Source organism: Dipodomys spectabilis, unplaced genomic scaffold (genome assembly GCF_019054845.1).
Source record: "Dipodomys spectabilis isolate Male_0828 unplaced genomic scaffold, ASM1905484v1 ptg000136l, whole genome shotgun sequence".
Lineage (NCBI taxonomy): Eukaryota > Metazoa > Chordata > Mammalia > Rodentia > Heteromyidae > Dipodomys > Dipodomys spectabilis.
Window position 1 is genome coordinate 10000789 of NW_024870813.1, and position 18792 is coordinate 10019580.

Sequence of the window (18792 nt, forward strand, 5' to 3'; positions counted from 1 at the left end):
CTCAATATAGTTTTGATTTGCATTTCTTTTATGGCCAGAGCTGTTGACTATTTCTTCCTGTGTCTATTGGCTATTCTTATTTCCTCTCCAGAGAAGTCTCTTAATTCTTTAGCCCACTTATTAATGGGGTGGTTGTTTTTTTGAGTATTTTTTATTGGAGGATTTAATCTTTTAAGCTCTAGGTATATTTTTGATATGAGACCTTTGTATGTTGTGTAGCCAGTGAAGACCTCCCAATCTGTGGGCTTTCTACTGATCCTGCTAGCTATGTGCTTTGCCATGCAGAAGCTCTGCAATTTAATGCAATCACATTTATCCAGCTTCTCTTTGATTTGTTGTGTTTCTAGATCTTTATTTAGGAAGTTTCAACTTGTGCCAAGGAGCTCTAGTGTATCCCCTATCCCTTCCTGTAATATTTTTCAGGGTATCTGCTCTTACCTCGAGGTCTATGATCCATTTGGTTCAGGGTGATATAGAAGGATTTAACTTCAGTTTTCTACATGTGTAGAGCCAATTCTGCAGCACCATTTGTTTTTCTTCCAACTGATAATTTTGGCCGCCTTATCAAAGAGGTGGTGGCCATAGGTCTGTGGGATCCTATCTTGATCTTCAATTCTATTCCATTGATCCTCAGGCCTGTTCATGTAGCTGGCAATTATTTTTAAACAATTAAAATAGGTGTTGTTGAGGTAGACAAAAGATAACTTTTTCACACTGTTGATAAGAATTTTTTAAATGGCCCAAATGCTATGAAAAGTAGTATGACAGGTCCTCAAAAAATTAAAAACATGATTACAAAATGATCCAGTCACTCCTCTTATGGCTAAATGCCCCCAAAGAACTGGAAACAGATTTAAAAAAAAAGAGATTTATATACCCAGATTTACAGCAGCATTATTCACAACAGCCAAAGGGCAGAAGTACATATTGGCAGATCTTGTTTATCTAAACAAGATGAGATGTCCACAAACAATGGCATTATTTATAATAGCCAAAAGGTGGAGATAACCCAAAAATCCACTAAGGGGCAAATGAACAGGTGTATTAAATGAACAAAGAGCTGAAGAGACACTTATATATGCATGTCCAGAACAGCCTTGTCTACAATAAATAGCTCAAAGAAGCAAACCAGATATCCAGGGACACAGGAAAAGGCAATGTTTATAGGCAATGGAATACCTACACCTAACAAGGAAAGAAATCCTGACATATGCTACAAGATGGATAGACCTGAATCACAGTTTGCTAAGTAAAAGAAGTCAGGTACAAAGCACAAACACTGTGATTCACCAGCGGAAAGTACTTTGTGGTACTTTAGTACTAAATTCAAAGACAGTATACAATGATAGTCACAGGGCCAAGGAGAGACAGAAATAGTGAACTGTTGTTTAACAGGCACTGAATTTCGGTCTTACAAAAAAAAAAAAAAAAGCTGGAGTCATGTGGTGATGGTTGCACAGTGTGAAAGTACTTAATGCCAATGAACCTCATAATGGTTAAATTATTTTTAACTGGATTACACAGCATTCTTACAAAAGAAAACAACAATCAATTCTACAGCATAACCATTTATGAGGTTCACCTCTTAACCACTTCATTTCTTCACCTGTAAAATGAAAGTGTACCCATCAACCAGAGGAGATGGAGCACCAGGAATATGGTTTCACCCCCTTACGCTTGTGAGATACTGTATACATCTTAGTTTCCTACTCCGTTCCCAGAGCAAATACTTTCTCTTTTCAAGTTAAAAAAGTGAAACTTCTTTCTTTCTTAATTGTCAGGTTTGCTGGGAAGTAATTGGCAGCTTCTTTGATTTTAGGATTGCACTAGATGTTTTTTCACAGGAAAGCTCCAGAGCCTTTGTAGGGCTTGATGGCCAGATAATGAGACTGTATTTCTGCTCACATCTCCACACAGATGTGGACCAAAGCCCACGTGGGCACAATATTTGCATATGTGGAGCAGTAGAAAATCTGAATGTGAATAATAAATTTCTAATAAGAACCCCCCTGCACAGTTCTTTACTTAAAAAGACCAAATAGGGCATAGGCAGGAATATTTTTCCTGTGTTTTCTTTATTTTCGATTCTCAAGCAGCTCACTCTACTCATAGACTATCCTGAGCTATGGGCAGTTACAGAGCATCCTAGTGAGAAGCAATTTGGTCATGTGGGAAGCATCCATCCTGGAGACAGTTAGCTTTGTCTCAGCTCTGTCACTTATTAGGATTCAGGCCAAGTTCTCAAAGTCCTCACTCATTTTCCTTATTTGTAAGAAGAGAACAGGCCCTATCCAACAGCATAATGGTGGAGCTTGAGTTAATCTACATCCTGTTATGATTGTTAGAACAACAAATTCACACAGTCTAAACACCAGCAAGTTCCCCAAGCCACAGAGGTTGAAGCATCCAAAGGGAAGCTCCCTTTCTAGGCAGTCTAATATTCCTTTCAGTGAAGCCCCATCTTCAGACAAACACCACCTGTGAGCCTCAGGACTTACCTTTACTTTCCTGGTTCTTTACTTTCCTGGTTCATTGTAGCCACAATGGTCCTTCTCTAAATCTAACCCCCCACTTACCAGAAGGCCCACCACCCACCATATCTGTGATGATGTTCCACACAACAGATAGTTAAATATCTTTATAAGTTCTTGTGTTCAAGCTAACTCAGATTGGTTGCTGCTTTAATTAAATCAAGAGTCTTATAAAGGGCCAGGCATTGTGGTTTATGTGTATAATCCCAACTGCTTGGGAGGCATAGGTAGGAAGATCACAGTCCAAAGTTGGCCCATTCAAAAGGTGTGCAACCCTATCTGAAAAACAACAAAAAGTTAAATGGGACTGAGGGTGTGGCTCAAGTGCTAGAGAGTACTAGCCTATCAACCATGAGGCCCTGAGTTTCAAATCTCATTATCATCAAATGTACAGATAGATGGTCTTACCAAGACAGCAGTCCAGAACCTGTCTTTTTTTGTCAAGCAAAGCACAGTGGAATGGCCACAAACCACATTGCTCTGTCTATTCTTCTTCCAACAGCACACGTCCCATAGTCCTCCCAGAGTGTTCTTTAGATAAGCCTTCACCTCCTATGCCAAGTCAAATATACATACACATACATATGTACACATACACACACAACACACACAAAACTTTTTGCCTTGGCTCATTATGTAAACAGCCAACAGCAAAATGCTGGCATTAGAAACTAACTTGGCACTACCCTCCTAAAGGGTCTCTAGCCTCTTGGTCTCATTCATAGAGTTGGAAACCACCCCTAATTACTTCCATTACAGCCAAAGACTTTAGTAACAATACAGTATTTAAGCCTTTAGGGTCTTCAAAACAAAATACAGCATGGCTACAAGGGTTCTGGCTGAATGTACAGACTGCCTCAGGATACATTTCCTATGGACTTGTTGCAGCTGGTGAAGAAGAGTAAAGACAGGAGATGAGCAAGGCCTCAATTTAAAAAAAAAAAAAAAAAGTCTGGGAGCCAGGACTGGGGAGGTCCTAGGGAAAAGAGGCATTGGGCAAATTCCATCTCCCTAATCGGCATAGTGAGTGGCGGCCAAGTTTGCTCTCGAAGCTGTGAGAAGGACCAATTAATTTATCAATCTGCACCTCTTTCTGCCATAACATATTTCCCTCTTGCCAACAAAAAAATGTGTCCATTATCAGGCAGGTCCCTGTCCTCCTAAGAGCCCATGCGGCTGTATAATTACACTTCTTCCCTTGACAACTTGCATGATTGTTTGCCTAACAGTATATTACTTCGTTAGTACTTTCCAATATACGTTATTTTTAAACTGTCACTTTTGCCCAACTCATCCCAATTCACACTCGTCTGTTTATCATAACAATCATTAATAACTGTCAGTCCACGCCATCAATGTAACGAACTCACTCCCTCATTAGCATGTTCTAGCATTTGTTCCGTAGAGGGGGCTGATTATTTTTTACAACAGGCCAAGCCAATTACTTTAGTGAAATGGAATCACATTAATCAAAACTTAACAAGGTGGCAAATTTAAAGATATCAGATTGCAAAAGACAGCATAACTAATATGTCAGTGTCAGGGGTAGAGTGTAGGTATACAGCAGCTGTACTAAATATATCTCTTCATGGAGGCCACATGAATTTTGACGTTTCATATGATCTGACAACTACCAAAGTGATATTATAAGAAGGCAAGAGCCCAGTGCTGTACAGCTCATGATGACTTTTGTAGATTCTGGCAAGGGCAGTGTGAGTCAAGGGGGAGGAGGGAGGGGAAGAGGGGAGAAGAAAACGGTGGCCGCGCCTATCCAGGCTGGCAGACGGCGGCTGATCGTGTCTCTCTGTGCCAAGGCATTTTCTTTTACACTTTAAATGATGATAGTCATCCATCACCATCTGACAACTGCATCAAAACCAGCTGCAAAACATGCAAAGCCCAGCAGTCTAAAATATGCTGACACACCAACAGAAAAACAGATTTAAAATATATCTATGTTTATAGATTCCATAGGAAAAGGATGCAGAGAAGGTGACTTGGCTTCATGGTGGAGAATAGGGGTGGATGACAAAATATTTAGGAGTTTGTGTGGGGGAGAGAGAGAGAGAGAGAAGGGAGAAATTTCCAGAGCAGCAATGAAAAAGAGGCAAACTGAGGAGAACAAAGGAAAAAAAGAAAAGGGAAGAGAGAGGAAAGGAAATAAGAGAGAACAAAAATAGAAAAGAGAAAGGGGAAGAGAGAAGGAGAAAGTGGCAAATGGAAGAAGGAACAGGGAGGAGGCACGGCAGAGTGGAAAGAAAGTTGGGAAGGAATGACTACAAGTCATTGGCAATCTCAAGAAGAAAAGTAAAGGCTCTTACAAAAGGTTCATTCTACCACAAGCAAGAGCTCACTAATTTGGCTTCAACTCTATAATCATTAGCTGATGCTCTGGCCCCAGGTTTTCTCATAGCTTGCCAAAAAATACTGGGTCCCATACAGGTCTCTCCTAACTTCCGTTCCATGAGTCCTTTGTACCCTACAACTTTATTTGTAACTGATTGTTCTACCACCATCATTCTCCCTACCCCCAACCCATGGCTCTTATGACCCACGCCATCAATTGAACTAAGACAACACTTGGGCACCTCCAAAGGCAGATAACACATATAGCGTATCACCATTCTCCATCCCCAACACTCTCTTTTCTGGTCTCTTCACTCACAAGGAAGGTCAAATCTTTGCCCTAGATGACCTAGGGTAAGTTATTGGACCTCTCAGAACTTCTAATGCCTCACTTTTATCAATAATGAGATTATGTAGAGAATGAAAGTTATCATTAAGAGTAAAAAACATGCCCCACCACAGATGAATGGATCCAAAAATTGTGGTATCTATACACAATGGAATATTATGCAGCTATTAGAAATGACAAAATAATGGCATTTGCAGGGAAATGGATGGAGCTAGAAGGAATCATGTTGAGCGAGGTAAGCCAAGAGCGAAGAGACAAACGGTACATGGTCTCCCTGATAAGTGGATGCTAAATCCAAAATGTTAGGTGATACGACAAAACTAACAGGACTTAAGAAACAAAGAACTCCCACTCATTTGGTCGAACCGCTACTAAATATCACCATGCTGCTGATCACATGTATGGTGTATAACATGTGAACACCGTTATATGTTACAGACTATGATAGACAATTTGCTCCAGGAAAGTTAGAATGAACTTGTGACTTTAAATGAGCATCATTATTCCACAATACTGTAAAATTCCAGAAATTATATAATCACTTAATCACAATAAAAAAAAGAACCTCGGGGAAGGTAGGGAGGGAAGGGATGGTAGGGGGAAAACAATGGAGGGGGGTAACAATGTTCAAGAGGAAGTGTACTCATTACCTCACTCATGTAACTGTAACCCTCTGTATAGTATCTTTACAATAAAAAAAAAGAGTAAAAAACAACATACAAGAAACACCTGTAAAGATGTTTGACCTATGAGTAGGCCCAACTCCAAGAGTAGAGACTTTGTGTTTATTAATCATTGAGCTGGGATAGAGGCTTTCTTTGCAGATCTCATTTATGAGCTTTGTATCCTTCCCAAGACCTCTTCCGTCCTATATTTAGTAAGTTAAAGAATTGGTCAGCTGCATGCACAGGACAGGAGATTGCCATTAGGATCTGTAGGCCTCTCTAGGATGAACAAGCTTACAAAGGTACTATGCAAGGTCTAGTGTGCTGTATCTTAATAAATTCTTCCTGGACCCACAGCCCAACTACTTAGCCATCCTACTGTGATTGTATTTAATGAAGCTTGTTTATTGATTTACTTATTCCAAGGAATTCTGAGAACTTGGTACACCAGGCTGGCAAAGGCCCCATTGTATAATGTGATTAGATTCAGTTATATCTCACAGTTCATGAAATTGTGCTATGATTCATTTTTACAACTTAAATAGCTATTTGGTTGGGTTGCCAGGTTGAACATGATGAATGTGTGTGATAAAACAGAACAAAAAGAAGGTCCAGTGCCAGTAAACTCAAACATGAGTCAATGGATTAACCCCTTCACTCCATAATGGCAATGCCCCTAGGGGACCACTTGCCCCCTGGCCATCCTCCTTCAAGCCTTATTATTTGGTATCTCTGCTATGCCATTGCCAAAGTACTTGCTCCCCAGCAAGACAGAAGCTTTCTCCAGAATGGACATCATTCCTTCTGTCCTAATCTCTGTATCAGCACAAGAAAACAAATCACATATGCTTACCAGTCATAATTCAAACTTGATCACTTCCCAGATCTCCAGCTTAGATTCCAGTCCTCATCCCTACATATCCAGTGTTTAACTTATGTCCACATTAATATCCTCAGCAATCATGGTAAGAAACTGGCATTCTATCTAATTACTAATAAGCCACAAGAAATAAAGCTAGAATTACTTCAGCATAAAATTTTGTTGAAATAACTTCAAGGGGAGCAACAGGACTTGCATGGCTCATATCATTATCTTTCATTTTGCATAACATTCATTGTTCCAGGACACTTTAATAATAAATACATCCTGAAGTAGATTTTCTAATAAAGTACATCATCATTTTAAGTTATCATTTTTAAAGAAAATTAAATTTTAATTTTAAAGAATCATATAAGGATTACGTTAGAAGAAGTTTTATCAAGTAACTTCAGCCCTAACTCATTTTTCTTCATTTTTTGCAGCAAAGCAGTCTGGGCAATATGTTCCAAACGTCACAATATATAATCTTCCACTAATAAACCTTTGTGTTTTAACTTTGATGCTTTCTCATCCAGAAGTAGGATAGTTCTTCTCCCCTGAACCTGGGGAGTGTATGTTACTGTCACTGATAGAGTGCTCAGAAGTTGCACTGTGTGATTTTGGAGGCTCAGTCACAAGTAGGATACAGCTTCTATCTTGATCTGTTGGAATTCTTGCACTTAAGAGCCATGAGTCACCTGGAAAAGCCCTAGTACCCTGAGGTGGCTATACTGTGAAAAGGCCAAGCCATATAAACAGACCATGCACCAGGGCTCCAACTGGCAATAAAATCTTAAAGTCATCTAGCCTAGGTGCCAGACATGTACAGACCAGCTTTCGGATGACTCCAACCCCAATCAAGGAGTCACTCCGTCCTCTGAATCTCTGAAGCCCAAGTTCTAGGCTTGTGGACTTAACAATCAGGAGTAGTATGAACTTGGGACCCACAGAATTCTTTAGCATACAAATGGCTATTCCATTTCCTAGGTCCTGAGGTAATACAGATTAATACCAGGGTCCCTGCAGGATAAAGGCCACACAAGTGTCAGAGTTCAGTTCTGCTTGACCTAGAATATATATCTGGGACAGTGACTGAGGTCTGTATACTTAGTGTGGAACCAGAAAAATGTCTACTCCTGGGAGATGTAGCATTTGAAAATGAGGTTCAATCAAAGGAAGATATTTAACATTATTTATTCTTCTTTCTCTACTTCCTTCCATATAATCCCTGCACTGTAATACACCTTCAGATCTACCCCTTCATGTATCTACTAAGAATCTCAGTGTCTTCATCACCTTCTCAGCCAAGTTAGCCCAATTTAGTGGCCACTCAATCAGAGACACCATTGGACAAAATGGTCCTTCAGTGATTGATTATACTTTACTAGTACCCTCCCCATGCTGGGAGGGTACAATATACTTTCTCCTGTAATTTATCATAACTTTTTTTCAGATCCAAAATTAAATCTTACATCCTGACCAATAATACTTGTATTTGTAGATTTAAATGCAGTCTTAAAAGGGCATAAAAATTAAAGTATATCTAACCATTCATTTCACGAACTTCTTTATTGAAAATAAGAACCAAAATTATAAACTTTAATAATAAATGTACATATATTCACATATTCATATTACCTACATTTTCATATTCAACATCATTTTGGACAATGTTAGGAATTAGACAATGTTAGGAGTCTATTTCACGGCAGATCAGAGGAAGATAGATAGATGGCTTTCTCTTCCAATCATCCAAACAAAAATACAGAACTTCATTCCCCATAGTCTTTTAACATCTCAAGGAGGCACTGGCCTTTACTCTTCCCTGAGGCAAGTTGTTTCATCTCTTTCAACATTAGCTTTTCATTTGTAACACACTCAGAGAGATAAAAGTGACACAGAGCTCAAGTTCACAGCATTTGGGTGGGAACATAAACCAGGTCTCTGACTCCATGGATGGTTCAGTGGCATTCTGTGGCTGTAGCCATCAGCATTGTGACAACAGCATTTCAAAACAGCCCACAAGATACATAGAGCCTGACAGAGGCAGCAACCACCTCCACACACCTATGCAAATGGCCCAGGACCTAAACTGAGAATCCTCCATTCAGAGGCCCACATGCAAACTAGAAAGGGGGAAAAGGCCTAAAATACTAAAATATCCCTTATAGATTTAATCTAAAAGAAAATAGAACACTGGGCTCTGCAGTTCCCAATATTCACACCTTGCCCCAGACTTTCCTCAGCCTGACCACTGTGGAAATAGAGAGGCCACAGATGTGAGAGGGGCCTCAGATTTATTTTCCACCCTGATTTATCCCCTTGCCCTCCCTTGCACATTAGTTTGGTATGACAACAACACATAATTCGATTACATGTGAGATATAATAAAATCATTGCAGCTGTTCAGAAATATTCACAGACAGAGAATTTCAGAACCACAGTCAAACACAGACACAAGGTTGGATGTAGGGGAATATCCTGTGAAAAGCACAAAATGAGAAGAGAAAACAAAAAGCTGTTCTTTCTACCACTCAGCTTTTCCAGCATTCCTGTCTGCATGCTTTGGCCTCAAGTAAGAGTACTGTCTTAAAAAGGAATATGTCTACAGATCTCATGAGGAGGAAGAGGATGACATCTGAGGGTGCAACAATGCAAGAGAAAAGCCATAGTGTATGTACCATTTAATTCTACTTTAAGATGCTGCTATGAACTCGAGTGCATTTAATACCCCTTTTAAACACCATGTACGTTTCTCTCCTGCCCCCCTCACTCTGTGGGCTCCATACTGAGTCTAAGATTAATCCCTTGGGAGTTTTTATTTCCTTTTCTGCCTATCTTTCATCTTCACCCCAGGCTAAGCAGATGGATGTGAATTCAAAGTTTTCTGATCTTTAGCACAAGTTATGGAGGGTTATCTTTGGCTGTATATCTTTCTGCTGGCAGAGCTCCCTTGGTGATGAAGGATTAACCACCCCAGCTGTCTCTTCCCAGAATGATGCAGTGCCATGCTCCTCAACACGACAGCATCACTTAATCTTAATGTCCGCTCTCCGAGCGCAGCCGCGCAGGACAAAGCCAATCAACATCAGATGCCACCAAGATGGACCTACTGCTTGGCCCTGGAGTCTCTCACCCACTCACTCCTATTAATCAACATCATCCAACCCAATCTCAGAGTTCAGTTCTCTCCAACCACAGTTAAGCCAAGCTGGGGTCCATGTTCACCATCTGAAGCAGAAGACAGAGGGAGGGGTGGTAGGCAACAATCAGCTGTGACAGCATACCAAGGCATGTCACTCAGTGACACAGTCTTTCTTCTGCTCAGCTCCTCTAACTTTGGTTCTGGAGCATTTGACATCTCATCATGTAATGAATTCAGCCATGGAGATGAATGTGTTTGATCTCAAATAGAACCTAACCATCTTTCAGAGACCCTAGATATATCCCAAGGAAGCTATTTGCAGACAAACGGAGTAAGCCTTTTCCCATCTTCACCCCAACCAAGTCACATGCCTCTTGCAAAGCTAGGCCAAAAGACTGTTGTTCTTTTCTTTTTTCAGCCAGTTCTGGGGCTTGCATTTGGGGCCTAGGTGCTCTCCCTGAGCTTTTTTGCTCATAGCTGTCTTTCTACCATTTGAGCCACAGCTCCACTCTGGCTTTTTTGGTGCTCAATTGGAAATAAGGAGTCTCAAGGACTTCCCTGCCAAGGCTGGCTTTGAACCTATATCCTTAGCTTCCTGAGAAGCAAGGAGATTCTATTTATTCGTGTATAAAAACACCAGTAAAGCACAGATGGCAACCCCAACCTGACCCTAATACCTTGTTTGACCAACACATATCACAAACATATACAATCCTAATGAGCTTCCTTGTTTCCCATTCTCCTGCTTGAACATTAGATATCACAAATGGGAAGACAAAAGAGTACTCTCCAGTTTCTCTCTAGCTCTAAGCAATTAAATGAAAGCACTTCCTTATTCCTTCTTAAGAAAAGAAATGAAAAAGTCGGCCCAGATCTCAAAGGCAAACGTAATAAAACAGTAAATTATTGCTGGAGTTTACTAAACAAATGCAACCTAGTTAAATTTGGAAAAAAATCTTCATTTTTGCTTACATTTGCAATTTTACTGCTGAACTACTGGTATTTCTTACTTATGCAACATTAAAATGTATAAGAAATCCTCTGTGTGCTATATCCAGCATCTACTCTTGATTTATAATACCCAATTTAGGGGGGAAAACACAACGAAACCTGATTTAAATCACAGATTACTCTGTAAAACACAAGCAAGGAACTATTCCAAATCCTAAATGTAATTTAAACATATTTATATTTTACAGTGATATATTTTCCCCATTCCTTGTCTTACAACTGTAAACTTTCTATAATTATATAAGCAATTTCCCTAAGGTCACAACATTGATCATAGTTATAAATTGCTAAAGTACAACAACACACAGTGAGCGGGAAAATATATGCTGGACATCACAAACAGTTTCATCAAATCCAGGATGGCATGGAACGGGGGAAAGGAGAGATGAGGAGTGAAGATAGGAAAAGGGAAAAAAGTAACAAATTTTCTAAGAAGTCATTAGACAATGTCACATTCCCCTCCCCAAAGCCATTTGAAACACAGTTTTTGACAAATTGTCCTGCAATAGGGCTTGGTGTAAATTTTGATGATATTCTTAATCTTTTGCCTATTACTCTGGAAGCCATTTGAAGAAGCAATCCAGAAGTCACTCAGTTACAGTACAAGTGAAAAGTAAGGAAACAAACCTTACCCAATCAAATCTGCCTTCTGCCCTCAATAGCAGTTCTCAAACTAAGTGCCTAGGAAGCTGACCATTGACAGAGATACCCGCCCCCAGAATGAGGGAGATGGCATAACAGGAGGCATTTGAACTTTAACCCATTCTTTAAGCTGACCCACTTCTCTTTAATCTGTGTCTTCTATTGGGGAAAAAAAATCTGACTTGGAGAAACACTTCCAAAGGTTGAAAAAAGAAAAAGATTTGGAAACCACCACTTCCTGATGTTGTCAGCATGAAGCAGGAGATCTAAAGTCACCAGAGAGACACCGACTGGTTGTCAGTGTTAGTGGTGTTTGGAGGTAACTCTCCTCTTAATGAGAGGAGATCCAGGTGCCCTCCACACACAGTGCAAATGAAGTTGCTGTCAGGCACCTCTAGCATCCAGGCTGCAGCCAGACGGGTTGACAGGCTGGTCACTCCTTATGGATAACAATGCCACACTCCACTCTGGGCAGCTGCCTATTAGGAAGACAGCTGAGACCCAGAGGGGAGGGAGAAATGAGCCTGTGACAGACACTGCTTTGCTCAATGGAAAAACAGACTAAAAGGACACATGTTTTTCTGAAAGCTTAAGAAGAACAGTTCAATTTTTTTTTTCATTCTCAATGTTATCCAAAGAAAGCTCAGCATCTCTGCAAGCTTAGGGTCCTGGTGCAGCTTTCCAAGAAAATTTCAGAGCTATTTGTGCATGTAGTACCTGGTTTCCAGAAGGAAAACCATTAAGAAATTGGTCTCTGGAAGAAAGTCAGCTCCTAGGCCTACCTGCATTTTGTACCCCTGTCTCTCTTCTCATTTATGCTGCTACTGTTTCTCCATGCTCCTGACTTCATCTTGGCCTCCATTTTCCTTATGGACTGTTACTGGTGCCAAAATAAAGCACACTTGCCTTCCCCAACATGAAAACCTCCTCTGACCAGCTATTATATTCATAGTACAGATGGTTCTCTATAACCAGATTCCACAACCTTCAATTTAACCAACCATGGACTAATTAATTTTAGACAGGTTCCAGTGGCTCATGGCTAAATCCTAGCTACTCAAGAAGCTGAGATATGAGGATTACAGTTTGAAGAGAGCCAAGGTAGGAAAGTCCATGAGACTTTTACCTCCAATTAACCAGCAAAAAGCCAGAAGTGGAACTGTGGCTCAAGTGGTACAGTGCCAGCTTTGAGCAAAAATGCTCAGGGACAGCACTCAGGCCCTGAGTTCAAGCTCCAATATCATCCACCCTCAACACAAACACAAACACACACACAATTGTTTCCATACTAACCATGTATATTTTTCTTCTTGTTATGATTCCCTAAACTATGTAGTGTAACTATTTACTTATTTTATCAAGTATTATAACTAATCAGAGATCATTTAAAGTATTCAGAAGGGATGTCCATGTTATATGCCAGTACACCACCACTTTGTGTAAGAGACTTGAGCATCACAAACTGGGGAATTTAGGAACCAATCCCCCATGAAAACAAAGGGACAAGGAGCATTGACTAATCAGAAGTAAAGTTGGGTTCAAACAACTGATTAGTCATACACAAAGGTAGACCGAATCAATGTGGGTACAGTCTTTGACATCAAAGAAAAGTAGAATTAAAAAGTGCATTGTGAGCTTTGAAGTCTGGGAGAAACCAGCTCAAATCCCCCTTCCACCACTCTCTTTTTTTTTTTTTGGAAAGATCAAACTGGGTTTTATTAAAATATACATAAACAACCCTCATGTACTTTTACTTCATCAGTATTAGGAAATAAAAGTGAAAAGTGATTATCCTGGTATAAAGAAATGAAGGCCAAAAGGGAGTCAAGAAAACTATGCTTCAGCCCAGATCTGCCACCTCCCAGTCCACCACTCTCTTTCTGTAGAAACTCAAATTGCTAAATTCAGAACTGTCTCCTTGAAAACAGTAAGCAAAATATTAGTACCTCAGAAAAACAAATGAGTTGAGATACAAGTAAACTAAAATAGAGCATACAGGATATACTCATTATGTAAATGGAATATATGTTTCATTCATTCATGGTTTTGTTTGGTTAGCTGGTTCTGGTTTTTTGTTGTTTGTTGTTTGTTTAGATTCTTTAGGTGTGTTATAGGTTCCAAACAAGTGAGAAAACAGGAAATCCTTGACAGTTCTGGTCCTAAAAAAGGAGATATAGTTAATATATGGAACCAACCTAGACGCCCCTCAGTAGATGAATGGATCAAGCAAAAAAAAAAAAGAAAAGATATATATATATATATATATATATATATATATATATACAGAATGTAATTCTATGCCTCCATCAAAAAGAATGGCACCATCCCATTTGTTAGAAAATGGAAAGACTTGGAAAATATTAAATTAAGTGAAGTAAGCCAGACCCAAAGAAACATAGATCCAAGTTCCCCTTATTTGCAATAACTAGTATACATCTATGATAATCTTACCAGACAAGCAGAAAAGGTCAAAAGCCATGTGCATATGACCATATAAGATGATGCTAAGTGAAATGAACCCCAAGATAGGGACACAAGAGGTTAATGTACTATGTGATTTTTTTTTTTTGTGGTCGGTCATGGGGCTTCAACTCTGGGCCTGGGCACTGTCCTTGGGCTCTTCAGCTCAAGATGAGCACTCTACCACTTGAACCACAGCATTACTTCTGGTTTTCTGGTGGTTTATTGGAGATAGGAATTTCATGCATTTTCCTGCCCAGGTTGGCTTTGAACAGTGATCCTCAGATCTCAGCCTCCTGAGTAGTTAGGATTACAGACATGAGCCACCCGTGCCTGGCTTACTGTGTCATTTTTTTTTTCTTTTGTATGTTCCTCCCCCATGGGGGGAGGGAGGAATTGGGGAGGTGGGGAAGGAAGGGCACAGTAGGGAGAAAACAAAGGAGGGGGGTAACAATGTTCGATAGGAAATATACTCATTACCTTACTCATGTAACTGTAACCCCTCTGTATAGTATCTTTACAATTAAAGTATATTTTTAAAAAAAGAGATTCTAGTTCCTTAGTGGAGACTTCAGGAGGTAAAATCTTGGTGTTGCTACACTAGAAATGTAAAGAAATTGTTTGCTGGGTTGTTAGTCAGGGATGGAGCAGAGCTGATGTCCCTGACTGGATTTTTAATCAGTTATTCACTTAAAAATTTTACTATCATCGCCGGGCGCTGGTGGCTCACGCCTGTAATCCTAGCTACTCAGGAGACTGAGATCTGAGGATCGAGGTTCAAAGCCAGCCCGGGCAGGAGAGACCGTGGGACTCCTATCTCCAATAAACCACTAGAAAACCGGAAGTGGCGCTGTGGCTCAAGTGGTAGAGCGCTCGCCTTGACCTGAAGAGCTGAGGGACGGCGCCCAGGCCCAGAGCTCAAGCCCACGATCGACAAAAAAAAAAAAAAAAATTACCATCATCAATATAGGAGGTTATATATAATTTTTATAAAAGCCAACTTCACGGAACTTTTATTATTTTCTTATTTCTCTTCTTTCTTTTTTTTTTTGTTGGTGGTGGGGCTTGAACTCAGGGCCTGAGCACTTTCCCTGAGCTCTTTTGCTCAAGGCTAGCACTCTACCACTTTGAACCACAACGCCATTTCTGGATTTCTGGTGGTTAATTGGAGATAATAGTCTCCCAGACTTTCTTGACCAGGCTGGCTTTGAACTATGATCCTCAGATCTCAGCTTCCTGAGTAGCTAGACTTACAGGCATGACCCACCAGCGCCTGGTTCTTATTTCATATATAAATAATACATTTCAGGGTAGAGTCATGGCTCAGTGGTAGCTTTGGTCTACCAAGTACAAAGCTGAGTTCAAATCCCAGTACAAACTAATTAATTAATTAATAATAGTAAAGGCAAGGAAAATCACCTGTAATCCTGCAGCCCACGTACTATAGTCAACATTTTAATATAAGCTCCTTATATCACAACACTGTGCTAAGAGCTTCACTATGCTGTCTAATTGATTTTTTTGGCACTCTATGTGGAAAACAAAGGCTTAAAATGGTTAGGTCATTTGACCAAAATCAAATCATCACACCACTCACTCCTTAATGATATCAAGATTTGAACCTAAGTCTAAATTCAAAATTCACATGTAAGCTACATACAAGACTGTCTTCTTGAAATAACAAAAGTTCACATTCTAACATATTTCCTTCAACTTTTTTTCTAAGCCTATAAATTGGTAGGTGAGTTAGCTGAATAAAAAAAGGCATTGAATTAAACTTTTTCATTGAAATAATCAAAGAAAATACATATCTGAGTGCTGGTGGCTTACCTTTGTAATCCTAGCCACTCAAGAGTCTAAGATCTGGAGGATGCAGTTCAAAATCAGTTCATGATTACAAAAAAAAATAAATAAAAGCCTATGAGATTCCATCCTCTAATTAGCCAGCAAAAAGCCAGGCTGGGGATGTGATAGTGTCTGCTTAACAGGCACAAAGCCCTTAGTTCATACTTCAATACCAGAAAAAAATATATATATATATTAAAATAGTATTTCTCTCTGAGACAATAAGTCCTACAAATCCTGAATTTCTTAAATAAGATAGTTTCTGCATGGGCAATTTGAAAGATCTCAAGCACAAACACCTGCCACACTAGCTTTTATCATTGACTCTAGAATGACTTTTTCAAAGGAAGGCAACAGCACAATATAAACCTACAACCACAATGCATGAGCATCTCACAAATTCCAGAGCATTGCAGACCAAACGTTAGAGAAAAAGAGTAAGGGGAAAAATGAGAATTTGAAACATTCAGGGATGAGTTTCTGCCTAAGTATCTTAATCAGGAAAAGCAGCTTTTAAATGTCAAGAATGGCCAATTCTTTTCATCTGCCAAGTCAAATGCATCTTTTTTCAATTCTACAATCACTGTATATAATAGAACCAGAAACATTCCATTTTGGACTCATGCCCCATAATTCCCTTCTAGGTGCTGGTGGTGGCCTTAATCATGGATAGAAATTAAGTGCACCTGACACTCATTTTTAAGGACAAAACCTAGAATTTTCTCTCAGGGAGATCAGGCAGAATCCAATCCTTCAGAAAATGAAATCCTTGGTAAACAGAAACTACTCAGACATTGTCTCAACTCCCCCTCATTAGGTTATGGGGGGAGGGGGAAATGCAGTGATAATATTCATGTTCTACAAAATTAAGAAAACCGGGCCAAGCGCCGGTGGTTCATGCGTGTAATCCTAGCTACTCAGGAGGCTGAAATTTGAGGATCATGGTTCAAAGCCAGCCCAGGCAGGAAAGTCCATGAAACTCTTATCTCCAATAAACCACCAGAAAACCGTAAGTGGTGCTATGGCTCAAGTGGTAGAGCACTAGCCTTGAGCTGAAGAGCTGAGGGACAGTGCCCAGGCCCAGTGTTCACCCATGACAAAAAAAAAGAAAAAAATGTAAAGGAAGAGTTGGGTCAGGAAAGAAGAAGGAGAATGATGAAAGGGGTAATACTGATCAAGACGCATTGTATTCATAACATGATTTGCTGAATACTAACTCCTTTGTACAACTACTGGAAGATTGTGTGTGTGTGCAGAGAGAGAGAGAGATACTTGTATGCATGTATCCATAATGCACACACACACTAACCAGTAAGACTTGGTAGTACACTATAATTCCAGCACTTAGGAGGCTGGAGCAGAAGGATCATGAGCTTCAGCCCAATCTAAGCTATGTTACAATTTGACTCAAAAAGAAAAGGAAAGAAACTTACTAAATAGAGGGAAATATAGGCTTGGTAGAGACAGTATGAAAGGCCAATTCTGCTCTCAGACCGCTAGGCACAATTTCCTGAAGCTGGTTCCTGAGAAAAGTAAATAACAGTAATTCCTGGTAAAGAGCTCCTTAAACACAACAGGGATCCAACCATTTATTTATCAATAGCTCCGTTTGCTAACTCAATACACAAATGTTGTGCAAATGTCATCATTCTGTCTCTTTCTCCCTTTTCCCAGTAACTGTTCAAACTGATCTCAATTGCTTAAGTATCCAGAACAAAACAAACCAGCAACTAGAGTGCAATAAGGAGTCTCTGAACTCTTAACACAAGTTTCACCTGGTTTCCAACCTTATCAATATAAACTATTTGGGAAATGGAGTTTTTCCATCATTTATTCATGTGCAGACATGCCTGGTCAGTCTATTATTTTTCCTAAATTAATCTATACCTATTTGTTATCATTGATAGGAAATGAAGCTCTTCCCTCCTATCTCCATTTCCCTATATGGATTTTAGTTCTTTGTTTTTTATATTTTTTATTGTAAAGATACTGTACAGAGGGGTTACAGTTACATGAGTAAGGTAATGAGTACATTTCCTATTGAGCATTGTTACCCCCTCCTTTGTTTTTCGCCTACTATCCCTTTCCTTCCAACCTCCCCAACTTCTCCCTCGGGCACCCCCGGGGGGCAGGAGGAGAGGAACATACAAAAGAAAAAAAAAAAATCACATAGTACATTAAAAACAATACCAGCAAAGAAAAAACCTCTTGTTGTCCCTATCTTGGGGTTCATTTCATTTAGATCATCTTATATGGTCATATGTACATAGCTTTTGACCTTTTCTGCTTGTCTGGTAAGATTATCCTAGATGTATACTAGTTATTGCAAATAAGGGAAACCATAGGCCCTATATATATTTGGGCCTGGCTTACTTCATTTAATATATTTTCAAGTCTTTCCATTTCCTAACAAATGGGGTGCTGCCATTCTTTCTGATGGAGGAATAGAATCCCATTGTGTGTGTGTATATATATATGTATGTATGTATATACGTATATATGTTTATATATACACAAACCACATTTTCTTAATCCATTCATCTACTGAGGGGCATCTGAGTTGGTTCCATATCTTAGCTATGGTGAATAATGCTGAAATAAACATAGTTGTGCTGGTAGCTTTAGTAAGGTCTTGTTTGTGATCATTCGGGTAAATGCCCAAAAGTGGGAGTTCTAAGTGGAGTCTCCATACTGCTTTCCAACGTGATTGAACAAGTTTACACTCCCACCAACAATGCAGTAGGGTTCCCTTTTGGCCAAATACCCTCCAGCATCTGTTGTTATTAGATTTCTTTTTTATTTTTCTTCTTTATTTTTTATTTTTGATTTTTTTTTTAATTGTGAGGGGTTACAATTATATGGGCAAGGTAATAAGTACGTTTCTTTTTTTTTTTTTATTCTGAAAATACCCTATAGAGGGGTTACAAATATATGGGCAA

General features: G+C 39.5%; 1 protein-coding gene and 1 long non-coding RNA gene across 2 annotated transcripts in view; one reads left to right on the forward strand and one right to left on the reverse strand.

The window, feature by feature from the left end:
* Nucleotides 1–18792, reverse strand: part of Lrmda (leucine rich melanocyte differentiation associated) — a 1111100-nt gene that overhangs the window by 888963 nt on the left and 203345 nt on the right. The window lies entirely within an intron of this gene.
* Nucleotides 1741–13409, forward strand: LOC122116583. The gene is made up of 3 exons (XR_006148993.1): nucleotides 1741–1752; nucleotides 4835–4838; nucleotides 13251–13409. It is a non-coding gene; the product is annotated as an uncharacterized LOC122116583 (long non-coding RNA).